Source organism: Anser brachyrhynchus, assembly GCF_964034855.1.
Source record: "Anser brachyrhynchus genome assembly, chromosome: 3".
NCBI lineage: Eukaryota > Metazoa > Chordata > Aves > Anseriformes > Anatidae > Anser > Anser brachyrhynchus.
Genome location: NC_137696.1, coordinates 75,086,480 through 75,103,042, shown reverse-complemented (window position 1 = coordinate 75,103,042; position 16,563 = coordinate 75,086,480). Strand labels below are relative to the sequence as shown.

General features: G+C 40.2%; 1 long non-coding RNA gene across 1 annotated transcript in view; it reads right to left on the bottom strand.

Annotated features, from left to right (window-relative positions):
* Window positions 1-16,563, bottom strand: part of LOC308192876 — an 88,067-nt gene that overhangs the window by 12,917 nt on the left and 58,587 nt on the right. The gene's annotated exons all lie outside the window — the stretch shown is intronic.

The following is a 16,563-nucleotide window of genomic DNA, read 5'->3' as shown; positions in this document are numbered from 1 at the left end:
GGGAATCTTTAATTAATTAAACTGAAACATAAACATACTTATTTTAAATTATTATTCATATATATATGTTTCTCTTCATCCCGTGTGACAACACAATTTGGTATGGGAATAAAGTCCTGCTAGTGCTCTATCTCTTTCCAATACAGATGTGTATCATATGGCCTCAGAGGCAGAAGACATTCCTAGGCAGAGCCAACAGCTGCATAAAAGATTCAGCCAAAGCAGAAGCAGCTGCACATCTTCATAGGCACTGGACACTAGTGGTGTTTTCCAACTCTGGCTTCATTTTTCCCAGCTGAGGATCCTCCTCATGCTCTTGAGGCCTGTGTTTCCATCCCCTCCCACCTTTCTCTTTCTAGTCCTCTTGCACCAGCTTCATTATTTCTGCTTGCCATATTCTCCATTACTTGTTGCCATCTTTTTCCACAGTTCTGTAATCTTTTCTTCATTTTTCTAATTAACTAAACCATCTGCACTTTGTATCTGGTTAATGTTACCAAATTGTAATTATGTGTTTAGAAAAAGCCAAAAGAACTATCTATTTTTCACCAACATATGACAAAGAAATGGAAAACTTCATTTGTATGTTCTTGGCATTACCTAGAGCCTCTAGGTACTTTGGCAGCGTGCTTGGGATAACAAGAAACGCGAAATAGTAGGTTAAACCCACTTACTTCTAGAGATGAACAGGAATGGGGAAGCTTAGTTAAAAGACCATCAAATCAAAGGTGGTGTGTACTGGGGAATTTAGATTGCAGCCATTGTCTATAGTGTGTGAGAAGATTAAAATTAGCATCCAAAAATTAGCATCTACAGCTTTTAATTTAACCCTTCAATAGATAGTCAGAAAAAGAGGCTCAGTTCAGTTTTAAGAGAAAATAAAAAAAGGTATTGTCTTTGATTTTAATTGTTTTTGTAATGTTTCTGCTGTACCTCTGCAAATGATACCAGCTTCAATTTCCTACAGCTGTGGTTTCATATTCTTTATCTTCAGAGTATCAATATGTCATGGCAGGATTCCCAGTCATAGACTGACTCTAATTGCTTTGAGGGTGGACACTGCTACAGTCCATGGTAAGAGAAAATTATTTGTGAGAAACAATTCCTACACCTATATGTACACAATCTGTAATTCTTAGTATCTGAAGTCTTTCCAATTAAATGATCTAAAATATCCTTCAAGAGTATATTACGTTGTCATATAGAGCACGAACTCTGTTACTTGAGAAATTATAGAAAAGATAACACTTATGTCTGTAAAGATCTAATTTTTATGTAGTTTTCAAGGTCCTGCACAGTGACGAAGCCTTTGGTGCCATCGACCAATGAAATAACGCTTGGGTTATATACTCTTTCTTTCTTCAAAACACACATTTGTTGGACTACACCTTTGGTGGTTCTTCATCTTGGAAAAAATCTAATAGTGACTATGATTAAGAACATCATGGCCCCAGGCAGCAATAAAGAAATGATCAGTTCACTACAGTGATTCCATCCACAAGACTGGTTAATGAATCCCACACAGTCCATGAAATAACTGAACAACATATGGCAGTGGAAACGTGAAAAATAATCTCTCTTTACACTTGATGGCTTTTGAAATACTTTAGGAAGCCCAGATAAAATGATGCTCTGGCCCAATCTTTATAAAACAGAATTAATCAGTATAAATGTAGGGATTTTTGGTCTCTGAAATCTTTGAGAAAGGATCAATCTGTCTTTGCAATTTTCATGCCTTATGCATTATAGCTTACTTTCTTGTTGACTCTGTTTACCATGTAGGTTAGGTTGGCCCAGAGCAGAAAGGAAAACTTAGTATTACAATACCATGAGTGTAGTGGTGACTGTCAGCTATGAATCGCTTTTCCATTTCTGTTGAAACCCTGTCACAATCTGACTTCACACGTGCTTAGTTAAGGTTAGGTTTGCATGGGGCTTTCCCCTTGCAGGTTTGTTCCATTAAAGAAGAGACAGATTTGCTTTCCTCAAAACAGAGTACTATATTCTCCTGGCAGGACTACGCACAGCAAGGTCTGACAAAGGGGCCCCCTCAGCCCCCCCCCAGCCCTCCTCTTTCTTCCATGTGAGGGCATCTTCCAGGCCGCTCCCAACACAGCCGCCTTTGGCCACGTGTGGGCCACTCCATCACAGAGGCTTGCTGAGGTCACAGTGGCCACCACTGCCCTGCCTTTGGTCTGGGCCCTATAAAACAGGCCCCCCTGCACCTGGCCCACCATTCTCTGAGCTTCTAGGCACTCTGACAGCCAGCTTATGCGGCAGGAAGAAGTCCAGAAGCAGTAAGGCAAGCAGCAGGCCTCCTCGGTGTGAGAGGACAGCAATGCAGTCCAAGGAAGCACCGAGAAGGAATGCACCTAACTAGAAGAAGTGTCATGGGCAGAGGGGTAGCGTCTGCGGCACAACTGACACCAGTGCTCAAGGTACTTCTGGCGCGCAGCCCACAGACACTTACAGGTGGTACCACTGGCGCCGCAACGACACGGGGAACACAGCGCCCCCTCAGCCATACAGCAACAGGGGGCCTGGGCCTTCCCATTGGCACTACAGTGGCATGGCGCAAAGGCAGGAGCATCAGGCAGACAGCTGCATGGAGCAGAGGCGTGCCCATAGTCCGGAACACAGTGTGGGACGCAGCCGTGGCCGTAAACCAGACGGCAATGTCAAACCCACAAATGGAAATCAGCCGGACAGTGGCATGGGACCTAGGGGTGGAAGTGGACGAGCCCCTGGTTCAGCACCCTGGCCTGAAAACATTCCGGACAGAAGGCATCCCATTTGGGCAGTCCTGGGCAAGGAGTGGCTTATCCTTCTGCCAAACACCGTGGAGCCCATGGAGGTGGATCCACCAGCAGATATGGTGGAACCGATGGGAGTGCATCCACCTCAGTCAGATCAGACCTGCAGCTACCCCTGCATGTCTTTGCTCTCTGCCATCCGAGCCCACCAACAGCGTCACAGGAGTGCCCGGCAAGCTCCTTACTCATCACGCAGGCTCCATCCCAAGCATTAGCTTGGAGCCGCCAAACACCACAGACATCCTGCAGGCTTACCTGCAAGATGTCCCAGCAATAAAGAACTCTTGCTGACTCTCAGGGGTTGTGTGAGTGCTTCTTTCCCATCCCCCAGCCCTTGTGTGAGAGGTGGCATCCCTTCTGCACAGAGCCTCGACGAAGAGCACGAGAGAGGACCCACCTTCCTTCAGGCTGCTGCACTGGGGTGACAGGAGGAGTCCCCGAGGGCCACCATGTGCCTTTAACATTTGTGAAAATAGATTGAGGGGTGAAAATAGTAGTGTGTAAGCAATTATAGGTGGCTAATTTCTTATGTTAGGAGTGAGTTTCTATATCTGAGTAATTGGCAACGACAGACATGGAGAAGGCTGAGGTACTCAACAACTTCTTTGCCTCCGTCTGCACTGGTAGATGGGCTTACCAAGTCTTTAATTTCCCTGAACCCGTAGATGGAGGCTGGGGGATCAAAGTCTCACCCACTGTAAGTGAAGAGCAGGTTCGAGACCACCTGATGAATCTGAACAGGTACAAGTCTATGGGACCCGATGACATGAATCCCAGGGTCCTGAGGGAACTGGCTGATATAGTTGCCAAGCCTCTCTCCATCATAGTTGAAAAGTCCTGGCATTCGTGCGATGTCCCTGGTGAGTGGAAAAACGGAAAAGTCATGCCCCTACTCTTCAACAATTAAAACAAAGAATTGAACAAAGAGCACTACTCTTCAACAATTAAAACAATTAGGAGACATTTCTTCTCAGAAAGAGTGGTCAGGCATTGGAACAGGTTGTCCAGGGAAGTGGTCGAGTCACCATCCCTGGGGGTGTTCAAGGAAAGGTTGGACATGGTGCTTAGGGACATGGTTTAGTGGGTGACATTAGTAGTAGAGTGATCATTGGATCAGATGATCTTGAAGGGATCAGATGATCTTGAAGGTCTTTTCCAACCTTAATTTTTCTGTGATTCTATGATTCTATGATAGGACTTCTGCCCACCAAAAGCAGTCTGCTAGCCCTGGCAAATGTCAGACACCTGAGCCAAAAGCCAGATCTACATCCTCTAGATAAGGATTAGCAGAAACTTTCACTCCAAGCGAATAGAAACTATGGCAAATACCCAGATGTTGAGTTGAAGAAGTAGTAGTTGTCTGAGTTGAGGAAGTAGTAGTTGTCATGGTTTCTTTCAAAATAAATTTTAACTTTCTTTAGGGAGGAATTGTCAAAAAATGTATGATCTGAGGTGCTTGGGTCATTTTTGAGGGTTAAATGATAGCAATGATTTCCTCACGAGGGGCAGTGGAGGGGCAGGCACCAATCTATTCTCTTTAGTGACCAGTGATAGGACCCGAGGAAATGGTGTCAAGCTGCAACAGGGCGGGTTCAGGCTGGATATCAGGAAAACGCTCTTCACCGAGAGGGTTGTCACGCACTGGAACAGGCTCCCCAGGAACACGGTCACTGCACCAAGCCTGTCAGAGTTGAAGAGGCATTTGGACTGTGCACTTAGTCATATGGTCTGAATTTTTGGGTAGACCTGTGTGGAGCCAGAAGTTGGACTTGATAATCTTTATGGGGCACTTCCAACTCAGGATATTCTATGATTCTATGATTCTATGATTTATTTATTTATTTTTAATCTTTCATGAAGTATGCAACTTCATGAATTTAATAGACCACGGTTGCTTTCATCTTTGCCTCTCTCCGCTCTCCAGAGTGGTTTGCTCATGTATGATCTGCTTGCAGTTACATTTTGAAACATCTTAGAAAAAGCATTTACACAGGATTCAAGGTCTCATTGCATTCTGAAGATATAGGACAACACTTTACCCTGAGGTAAGCCCAGATATGATTTTGCAACATATTGGCAAGGAGAGCTGCATTCACAGGACTGATGGATGGATTCCCATTCAGTTTGTATTAAAGGCAGGCACACAAGAAGTGTTCATGGTGTATCTATGACCTTGCAGATGCACACTGTTCCTTAATTTGTGCTGATTTGTTCTTCTGTCCATATACTTAGTGGTTGTTTTCACAAGAGGTGTCAGATGGCTTGCTCTGACCACCAGCTTCAGATGCAGTTCAAGGTGTTGGTCATCGGCTGAATAAGAAACCTTGTAGGAGAGCTGAAATGTTTGAAAGGGCACTCAACTCAAGCAGCTCAAACATCTACGTTCCTGCAGATAAGGACAGTCCTTTTGAAAGAGGAATGTAGAGAGATGCACTTTTATCAGAACCATTTAGGCACTATTTTTTGAGAGTCTTACATAGTACCACTTCTGTAGCTTGTTTTACTAGCCAGCTGGAAGAGATATGCAGCTTAAGCCTTATACAATACCAGCACTGATTAGCAAAATAAGAACCTGCTTACTGGTTCTAGAAGCTAAAAATAAATGAACCAACACAACCAGGAGCTGTCTAAAACAAAAATGAGCCTAAAACAAACCACTCACCCAGAGCAGCACTGCCACCAGCAAATTCAAAAGTGTGGTGACTTGTAAATATCTGGGACTCTCTCTGTGAGTTGCAAAACATATTCCCAAAATATTTTGCAAAATAAAAGGCACCTTTGATCCCTGCCAGTCTTGAAGCCTGACTGTGCCTCTCCCAACACCCATGAGCGCAGGAACAGTCACAGTTGGGCTTGGGAGGTGCTGAGAAAATTTCCATTGGCTGACTAGCAAAAGTGCTCAGGTGCTTTAAGAATATCTCAGAAATATATGAAACATGGAAAGAAGAGCTAATTTCTTTTGTAAAATGTCTTTGTGACTTTCCTGTAAGTTTCTTTGGTTTTGCATATGATTATGTATACATCTCCAAGTTTAACAAACATGAAGGGTTCCTTCAACAACATTAAGCAAACAAACAAACAAAAAATACAAAGTCCTGAAAAACTATCAACATTTTATTTTCTAATATTTCACTATGATAATCCTTAGTGTTTTGGATTATCTTTTACTTTTCTTCCCACTCAGAATGTCTACAAAGACTAAATTAATGTATGAAAAGAACTACTTTCTCCTGTTTCTAACATACACACACATGTAAACATACAAATATAGAGACAACAGCTAACAAACTACAGTGAGAACAGTTTGATTCCTCAACATGTAATCGTATTTATGCGTGCATTATCAGAAAATCAAAAACAAGAGGACATAATGAAATATACTTATGAATGGTTAATGGTCAGGTTATTGAGGACAGTGGATGGGGACAGATGAGATGAAATCAGCAATGAGACATTTGGGGCAAGGGAAGCATCTAGCTAATTTTGCCAGGAAAGGAATAATAAGTCAAAAACACACATCATGATGAACAATATATTAGAAGTGTATAAGTAGTACCTTGCCTAAATCTTTTCCTGGCTTCCAGTGCTGTTGGAAACTGTCAGTTCATCTTCGTCATGTCTGCTAAGCACATTCAGGGCATAGGGTGGGGGGTGGGGGGAGAAGAAAAAAAGAGCAGAGAGTGAACTTAATCTTGGAATCCTTAAAAAGTTGCCTGCGTGCTTTTTCTAGCCTCTAGTACAGCAAACCAGGTTGCTATGGTAAAATGGGTCAGAGCAGTAAGCAAGTTAGCTTGTGCAACAAAATCAGACTCCTGGTGCAGCTCTGGGAGGCACAGGCCAAAGCAGACAGTAATCTACAGATGAATCTAGGTCACTGGGGTGCTTTGTAGCTGCAGCTGTCCGTGTGGGACTGTGATCTCCGGCAGAGTTCACAAAACCATCGTGACGGCTGGGCTCCCGCTCAACGGTTACCAGTGTACTGTGGGAGCTGCTGCTTTGTCTCCTTCAAAAACAAATTATAATTTTAGATTTTTTAATTATGGATGAATATGCAGGCAGCATGTGTCTGTGTGTGTATTATGTATGCACATTTATTTTAAAATAAAACATACTCAGCAGGCACATGGCCCATATTTTGGGAACCCATTACACAAATTAACATTCACACTCCAAATGATTATTATCACATATTTATGGGAACCATGCATCCCACTCCATGAAGGCTGTAAGGATCTGCAAGCCAACATAAGAAATCTTTTCCCTGGCATACCTAATGAACATCCCCCCCACCCCCTGACAAGCGCCCTCCCAAAAAGCCTGGGAAAAGAAAAAAAGGCTTTGGAGAATGTCAGGGAGGTCGTCCCACAGTTCAGTCTCTCACATCCCTCCCCCCCCAAACATATGCTGATACACCCATCCATGCAGTAATCTATTATTATCATTTACCATTCTGTGACTGTTTAAAAAAAAAAAAAAAAAAAAAGCAATCAGTTAACAAAAAGCCAGGGAATGGGGCCAAATCAGGAGCAGAAGTAAAGCAACATACCCCGCTGATGCTGATAGCACTACACGAGGTTATGCAGGCTCAAGTACAGACACAGCCTTCCCCCTCAGGGGGATGCACAATGACCCATAACAGTAGAGACACGATGAGGTGGGTAGCTCTTTTGAGTACAAGGGCTACCATGTCACACGGTTTTCCTGTCTTTTTCCTTTTTATATTGAGAAATTCTGTCTAGGCAGAATTTGCTGTACTTGTCTGGGATTGCTGGCTATGCAGCAGAGATTCAGGATACAGCCCCTGCACACAGATGCATCAGCTTTCAGTGCATACAGGGCGAGCTGGGAGTTCCCAGGGAACACCAGATTTACTGCGCATGCAGCAATCGACTCCACAACAAACACATGGTGGGCTGCAGCTCCCCAGAAGCCTCAGCCTCATGGCACACATACTAAATAGTTCTTATCTTGTACAAGTTGTAGGTATGACACACCAAATGCCAAACATGTCATTGTCATACCTTATTTCTTTCTGTCTTTTGTAAAAATCTGGCATAGGCAATAGGTAGAAAGCATTAATGAAATGATGAAATATTCAGATTTTGGATGTGGCTTTGTGACATTACAGGATGGATGTGATTTCTCCCCGTGATAACCACAGGATAGTAGACATTTCCACTTGAGACAACTACACTGGACCAAGCACATCTGGTAATCCTGTTTTTAATATCTTCGTTTCACATCTCTCATACTGTGTCAAGACTTTTTACCCATTTCCAACAAGCGTGAGGACAAAGGAAGGTGGAGGAACAGCAGTAGCTCAGAACCTTAGAAGCAGTGACCCTCTGCATAAATCAGGTATGACAAGGAAGTTCCTGCCCTCCAAACCCATTTTTAACATGTTGATGAGCTTAGAAACGTGATAGGAATAGCTATAAAAAAAACTAGGACAAGACTAATCAATGACAAGGTCAGCATCCAAAGACAGAAAAGGCTTTGCAGCTTATTCAATGAACTAAACAATTAAAATCAATTATGCTTTTCTAGAAAACATTTAACAATCCATATTTTAATGGAGGAGGCATTTCAATTTTCATACAAGGGTAAAATCTTATGCAGCTGATGGACAACATCTTGAACTGTGTCTGACAAGAAGCTGGTGGCCAGAACAAACTGTCTGACACCCCTTGTGAGAACACCACTAAGGACATGGGCAGAACAAACCAGCACAAACTAAGGAACAGCATGCAATGATGAGGTCTTAGATAAGCCATAATCACTGCATGTGTACATGCCTTTACAGATACTGATCAGAAAAGATGAAATAGGCAAGGACCACATTTCCAATGTCAGTTTCTAACTGAAGTGAAATCTCTCATTTGCTCATAAAGAACTGCTAGGATTATGCAAGCACACTGGGCAACTGCCCATACTGTTGAACAGCAGCACAGAGAAATTACTTGCAAATGCAGGAGGTAGGTAACGTGCATTACACACAACCAATGCAATACATTCATACATTTCTTTGAGAGGGATGTAACAAAAAGAAAAAGGGAAAGAAAAAGATGTGAGGACAGGTTCAAGGATGGCTTCCACTCTTGATAATAACTCAGAACTTCACTTCTCCTAGCGATAAAAAATATTTTATACATTATAAAGGCTTTTACTTATTCTATCACACATGCTTCATCTCTTTTCTTATTTCCACAGCAACTTGTCTTAAATCCTTCAGCATTCTTTTCCATGATTATTCAGTGATACCTGAATAGTTCTGATAACACATCTGATATAACCAAATGATGGAAATATTTGTCTACCAGGCATTGTCTCTGTAAAGCAAACAAATGCCACTATGTTTAAAGGAGGAGAGTCAAATTCATCATTGGTGAAGCATTCTGCATATGAGGTTTATGCCTAATAATCAACTGAACAGACTCATTAAAAGATATCCCCAGAGATATAAAGATCTGCTATTGTGTTGATAAAATTCTTTTCATGCCACTGATACCCCAGTAGCCAAGTCTAGAGAATGACAGACATTGAGATCAGGCAGGCTGGGAGGTTTACCTGGATGGAAAGGGAGCTAGAGGGTTGTGATTTTCATTTGATACAAACATTACATAGCATAGAATTTGCAATTTGATTTTGATCAAATATGTTCTGAAGGCATTTTGTCTATAACAGCATGCGTACAAAAATCTGTGCATAAAACAGAGGAAAATAAAACAAACTAACAAAAAAAAGTAACTGAGAAGGAAAAAAAATCATTTCCTAACTCTGACATGAATACAATTTTATACTTGCAAATAGCTTTAGCCTTCCTGTTTCCAAAAAAGGCAGTAAATCACAAACTCAGGGGACTCCATAGCCATTTACCAAGTGGAGGGATTCCAGGGCGTGGGGAGGGAGGGACAGCTTTATGGGCAGAAAAGAAACATTCCATGGAAGTAAAATTGCCAGATAAATCCCAAGTTGCAGTCGATCTGCACATTCCACTGTTAAAGAGCCATGAGTTCCTGATAAGGGGTCATTTTCTTAGCCCTGGACAAACAGACAATTCATGGAAAAGAGCTAATTAACTCTGCAATGCATTGGAAGAACTGAAGTACCTGACACACTTCTGTCATGCTCCCTTCTCCAAGCAGAGTGGGAAGGGAAGGGAAGGGAAGGGAAGGGAAGGGAAGGGAAGGGAAGGGAAGGGAAGGGAAGGGAAGGGAAGGGAAGGGAAGGGAAGGGAAGGGAAGGGAAGGGAAGGGAAGGGAAGGGAAGGGAAGGGAAGGGAAGGGAAGGGAAGGGAAGGGAAGGGAAGGGAAGGGAAGGGAAGGGAAGGGAAGGGAAGGGAAGGGAAGGGAAGGGAAGGGAAGGGAAGGGAAGGGAAGGGAAGGGAAGGGAAGGGAAGGGAAGGGAAGGGAAGGGAAGGGAAGGGAAGGGAAGGGAAGGGAAGGGAAGGGAAGGGAAGGGAAGGGAAGGGAAGGGAAGGGAAGGGAAGGGAAGGGAAGGGAAGGGAAGGGAAGGGAAGGGAAGGGAAGGGAAGGGAAGGGAAGGGAAGGGAAGGGAAGGGAAGGGAAGGGAAGGGAAGGGAAGGGAAGGGAAGGGAAGGGAAGGGAAGGTTGCAGTGCCCTGGTGATGATGAAAAGACAAATCTTGCTTGTTACAGGACTTCATCATAAACACAGCCATATCATGCATGTGCTCTTCTTAAATCGAAGTAGAAATTTTAGAGTTCACCCCCTTGTCATTTTGTAAATATAGCAGTCATCCACTTTTTGTTGCCTAGAATGAAATAACAAGATTAATTTAATTACTTTCTTAGCTAACATCTGTACTGAAAGATGCAAGAATACATGTGATCTACCTTCCAGCCTGAAGCTTATGACTGTTCATCTGTACACTATGTTATACATTGCCTTACCAATGACCTTATGGATTTCATCAAACAAGTGTTGGCAGTTTCCCACTGAATCACTTAGTGTAACTGTGGACTCTTCTCTTGTTTACAGACATCAGGCAATGCCTTAACAGAACAATTATTGCCTCATACCACTTCAAATACTGATGCGGGTGGAAAAAGACAAATGTCTGAAGCATGCTCCCCTCCCTGGAATGTGTTAGGAAAAGACCAGTCCCTCGGTCAATAAAAAGGATTAAATCTCTTTTCTACAAAATGAACTCCATGGAGGATCTTCATAGCTCAGGCAAATACTATTTCAAGAGATTCTTCAGCAAACAGGCCAGAAGGTTCTCTGTGAGTATACTAAAAAATAAATACATGATGAGGATTCAGCCATTTGGTAAGTAAATTAAGGGTACTGCAGCAGTTACAATAACTTAGTAATGACTTTGACTTAGTAAATGACCACAAGGACCAGTGCTGGATGAGTATCATCTCCAGTCTCCCCAAACGTTTTGCTTTGGACCCCTTCAGAGTGGGCTATGAATTAAAGCAGTAGCCAGTTGATAAAATATTTGAAATAAACAGAGAAACTGCTAGAGCACGCTGGCCCTGGTACACAGAATTTTAGTTCCAACTGTAAAAACTAAAATAATGAGCCTTTAAAACAGAAATACTTTAGGCAAAACATAATGTCTGGCAAGGTAACTGGAGAGGAAGTATCTCATGTCATTCATGTGGAAATCTCCAGCCGTAACAAAAGCTTCCTTAGCCACTCAGTAAGTGACTAAAGTTATAAACATTTATATCACAGTTAATTTACTTTCAACTGTAGTTTGGAAAGCTCCTTTTGCTCTGTTAAATGATGCTGCTAAATGTCATATTCACAATTCACAATCATATTCACAATTCTGGAAAGTTATTGTCAACACTTTGCTATAAGTGGATATTAATTAATACTAAATCGTAATGACTTCCATAAAACCTTAATGGATGCCAAAAGAGAAAAAAGGAAAAGAGGAAAAAAAAAAAAGAAAGAAAAGAAAAGAAAAAGAAAGAAAGAAAAAAAAGAGTTAATCTTCCGTGTTACTACAATGAATGACAAAAGAAAAAATGAATGGTTTTTCACTTACTAAATCAAAAGTTGCCAAGAACTACATTCAGCTAGTAACCATTTGTTTCAAGTCAATACTGATGCCTGTCATATGATGAGGGAATATTAGATTTGGTAACCTTACTGGCACGTCAGGTCAGAAGAAACATGGCCAAGAAACACAGAACTGTCTCCTTGGCATAACACTTCTCATCATATCTGCCTTGCATGGTACCTAAGAAAAATGAACCTCTAATGAGAACAACTGTAGGGAAAAGTATCCCTGAGAGTCTTATGGGGGAGGAACGTGGCAGAGAGTGGTAGAGATGACTGTAACACTTCCAGATTTTCCTGGAAGCACATTTTATTGATCAGAAACTGAAGTCAATAAACTCACTTGAGATCTAAAATTGCTAAACAAAGTCAATGAAAAAAAATTTAAGTGTTATGATCAACTCAGTATATTTATTGATTCAAGAGACAGGAGTTTTCAGACTGTTGAAAGTCTCGTGGAAGCCAATTGTGACTTAGGCCACTGTTTTGTAAGAGCAAGTAAGAAACAGTGAAAAAGTGAGTTGCAACATGCAAGAACCACATAAAAGAGACTTGAGTCAGTTATAACATAAGATATCAAAGACAGACAAAATAAAGATTGTTTTAGCAGATTAACAGGCTTGAAACTTTAAAACTTATCATTAAAATTGCAAAGGATGCTCATATAAAGAAGACTATCAGAGAGGAGATAAGAATAGCTGAAGAAGAGACTACAGAAGTTATGTAATGGGTAATGAGATCAATATTGTGAAAAATGACCCAGAGCAAACATACCTCAAAGACTAGTTGCCTCCAGAATTGAAGTCTATCTTCTGCTGAGGAACATGATAAACAAAAACAAAAACAAAAACAGAAACAAACAAACAAACAAACAAAAAGCAAAAGACTTAAAATAAAAAGAAAGTTTTTGTAAGTCATGGTGGAAGGGATATAAGATTAATCTTTGAGAAGGAATTTTGAAAGATAACTATGAGTGAAAAAAAATATCAGAATGAGAGCAAGAAAGGACAAAATTAAATCGTTTTGTTTCACAGATTATAATTTCACAGATTATAATTATGGAGTGACACAATGAGTTAGAAAGGGAAAAAAAAATCTAAGACAAAAGCACAGTCAATCCTCAGAGAAGACTTATCTGTGGAATTTGCAGTTCCATGAGGTTGTCTGATCAAAAATTCCCTATGGCTGCAGAGAAAGACTCTTTCACTTGCCACCATCTCCCACCTGCTATCATGTCCTTTTCTCTAGATCCAGTACTCATCAGGTATTTCAGCAAGACAATTCAAATCAATAAATTCACAGAAAACTGACTCAGGAAAAAATAATTTTCAGCTTATTTAATCAGCTGAATCTGTTAAACATAAAGTTAAGAAACAGAGCTGTCACTAAGAGTCCAAAGAACACAAAGACATGCTCTTGTTTGTGTTGACAGTGAGCTACTAGATTTTCTCCACGGTCAAATCAAGCCATATGTTGAGAATGACCAACATATAGAAGTGCAAGACCAACAAAAGTATATTATTCTCGATTAGACTTGAGAACTGGAACAGAGTAGAAGAGAAAGACCCAGAATAAGAAGGAATAAAATTAATATCTTTATAAAGTATTACAGGAAGCCAAAAAATGTAAATGGTATGTGAGATAAACTAAAACAGTTTACACAAAATCTATGAGAAATCAAATACAGGATTAAAGGTTCTGGTATCTCTAGTGTGGGGCTCAGAATTAGGATGGTAGACACTAAGAATATCAAGAAAAATTATTCCTACAGTTCGACCTATTCCCTGATTCAAGAGACGGTGGAAAATCATGTGGAGCATTACCCAATTGTTCAAAACAGGAACTGCAAGAGTATTGAAGATATATTTCCTTGGCCAGGAAAAATAAAGGCAAATTTTGAAGAGACTTCACATATACGGTGTATGGTACCAGAAAAGAGAAGAAATGGCAAATCAGAAAGGAAAGACGCATTTCCTTTTAAAGCAGAGTAGGCAGTTGACATTGTTGACCATTACTTTACAAAACTAACCAACTGAACTAGGTAGTGTGAATGTGAAGGTTAAAAAAGAGTTTAATTAGAAATGAAATTATTTTAGGAAATGTAATGTTAAAGGAATGTCACTGTAAGAAATTGACCTGATTTTCAAAAAAATTATTCCATGTTTTCAGTGCTAATGAAACAGAACTGGAAACCAAAGTTTCTGCAAATACGAGGACTGAGATATATCTGTTACAAATGGATATGAAGTCAGAAAGTTTGAATATAAAGGTAAGTAAACTGTAGGGACTGCAATAGCTGACACTATCAATATGGAGGCAGTTGCAACACAAGGGTATCAGGCTATGGGGTACCATGTCTTGCAAAGAAAGTAACCTTTTTGCAGAGTTCATGTGATTTTCTGCAGAAATTCCAAAAAGATCAAAATCAGAATCTGTTTGAAAACAGAAATTGAAAAATAAAGTTGTGACTATGAGGCAGAGGCAAACCACTGTCTTAATTCACTTGGTAAATGTTCACAGAAGCAGCCCATAAGTTGGTTGATGTTTGTTGTTGTTGTTGTAGTTTTGTTTTGTTTTGTATTCTTGGTGTCACAAAGAAATGAATGAAGAATGAATTTCAAAATAAACAGTGGAGCTGATTACAATGCAATTTCTGGAAACACATACAAATATTTTGTGACGCAAAAATAAATTGTGACTTGCCTGGCTCAAAATCAAAACAAATCTTAATTTATACAATAAGCATAAAATGAACCCATGCAGCACTCCTGTATGAGGAGAAATATAATCAAAACACTTCAAAATAATGAAACAGGAAGTTTTCTGCAAGCTTGTTTTGAAGAACAGTCTGCAAATGTGGAAGATCAGAGGGCAACTCAAAACCTAGGGAAGATCTTTAGGCTTAGAGAGAGAACTTCCTTCAGAGGATGACCCAGAGCTGATAGTCTATGTTGCCATCCTGAAGCACAAGGCAGAGGACGTATTGTATAGAGACCCAAGCATTTTCAAGGTAAAATTATCCTTGATGGCTACCATCTGAGATAGACTGTCTCATCACTACAACTTGATATCACATATTGGACCAAAATGTTTGAATAAAGATATTAGGAGCTAATAATCTTTTCTAAGAACAATTAAGGAGAATCTCTCTTCTTGGTGATTTTAAAAGCTTAACTAGATAAGTCCCTGCTATAAGGCCCCAACACACTGACATAACTTTGAAGTTAGTCCTGCTTCAAGCAGGATATCAGTCTAGATGGCCTCCAGAGGTCACTTTTGGCCTAAATTAGTCTATGATCGAATGATTTTTTCTGTAATAGGAACTTGTGAAGAACAGACTTTAAAGTCAATGGCTTTAGAAAAAATAAAGCAAAAACGAAATAATGTTTGGAATTAATCCAAACAAACAAACAAAAATATTGTTTGTTTCTGTAAGAAATGTTTCATTCAGCCTTTTAGACTAAGCTAATGAAATGTTTTTCAGGCAAAAAAAAAAATAGTGCCCACTCAGAAGCAACTGTATAAGATAGTTATAATATCTGTTTTTTATTCATTAAATTTCCTTCTATTTTACTTTTGCAACTTCTATTGGATTTCTATTTTCAGTAAGCACATTTTGGACCAAGAACAGAAACCCAGGCTTTGCATCTCCATAGGAAATGGACTAACCATTGGACTAGACAGTTATTACCATTAGCCTTGGTGGTCTTTGCATGGTTTTTGAAGAATTTTACAAAGTGGAACAAAGCTACCACAGGAGCAAGGTAAGTTCAGGATGCCCAATGAGTTTATCACAGAGTCTAAGTTCTAGGGCTTATGTTGCAATAGTTAAATGGGAGAGAGAGGAGCTTAACAACTCTGCTCCTTATTTGCTCAGTTGAAAGAGTGTTGAAAACAGAGCCATAATTCATGGTTCAGTCAGTAAATAAAAGCACTTACTAAAGCATTTTAATTCTGCTCTGAAGCTAGCCTTTAGGAATGTCATTGTATGTCCTGATTTCTGTAAAGAGTTCCCTGGCATGGTCAGGAAACCACATAAGGCACCAGTGTGAAATTAGGTTATTTATGTCTTCTTAATAAACTATTGATTTGGTCATTGCACTCACAAGAAATGATGATAGTTTCCTGTCAAAGATACATTAGTACATGTGAAAATACCCTGGATGCTCTTCTGAAAAAGTCTTCTTTGGTGGCATTATTTGAATATGACCAGTGTCCCCTTATTTTCAGGTGAATTAGAGCCATGGGTTCATTTGTTTTTCACATTCCCTCTTTGATCCCTCATTGACTAGTACAATTGATTGTTCTTTTTCAAACAGTCTTATTTTCCCTTCATTCACTTGGAACCTAATTCAATTATAGACAACAGTAAAACATTTAGACATTTTAACATGCGTACATTTGTTCAGTGTTGCTCCTCTCAGAGGAATGATTTCTGCCATTTTCCTCAGATGAATTCCTTTTAATACCACAGGAATGCTGACTTTTTAAACTATAGCTTTATGTTAGTGCCTTTGATGCTATGTATTCATAATATTTTTCATTCTCAGCATGACCCACAAAGATACTTTCAAGGATGCTGAGCCTCAGAAATGATTGGTGCCGTTCGTGTGAAATTAACCACATGCAAAATAAAAGATTATGCTTCTTATGGACAATTTATCACTTTAAAATAGAAACACACTGCGCCAAACCAATGCCGAAGTTAATTT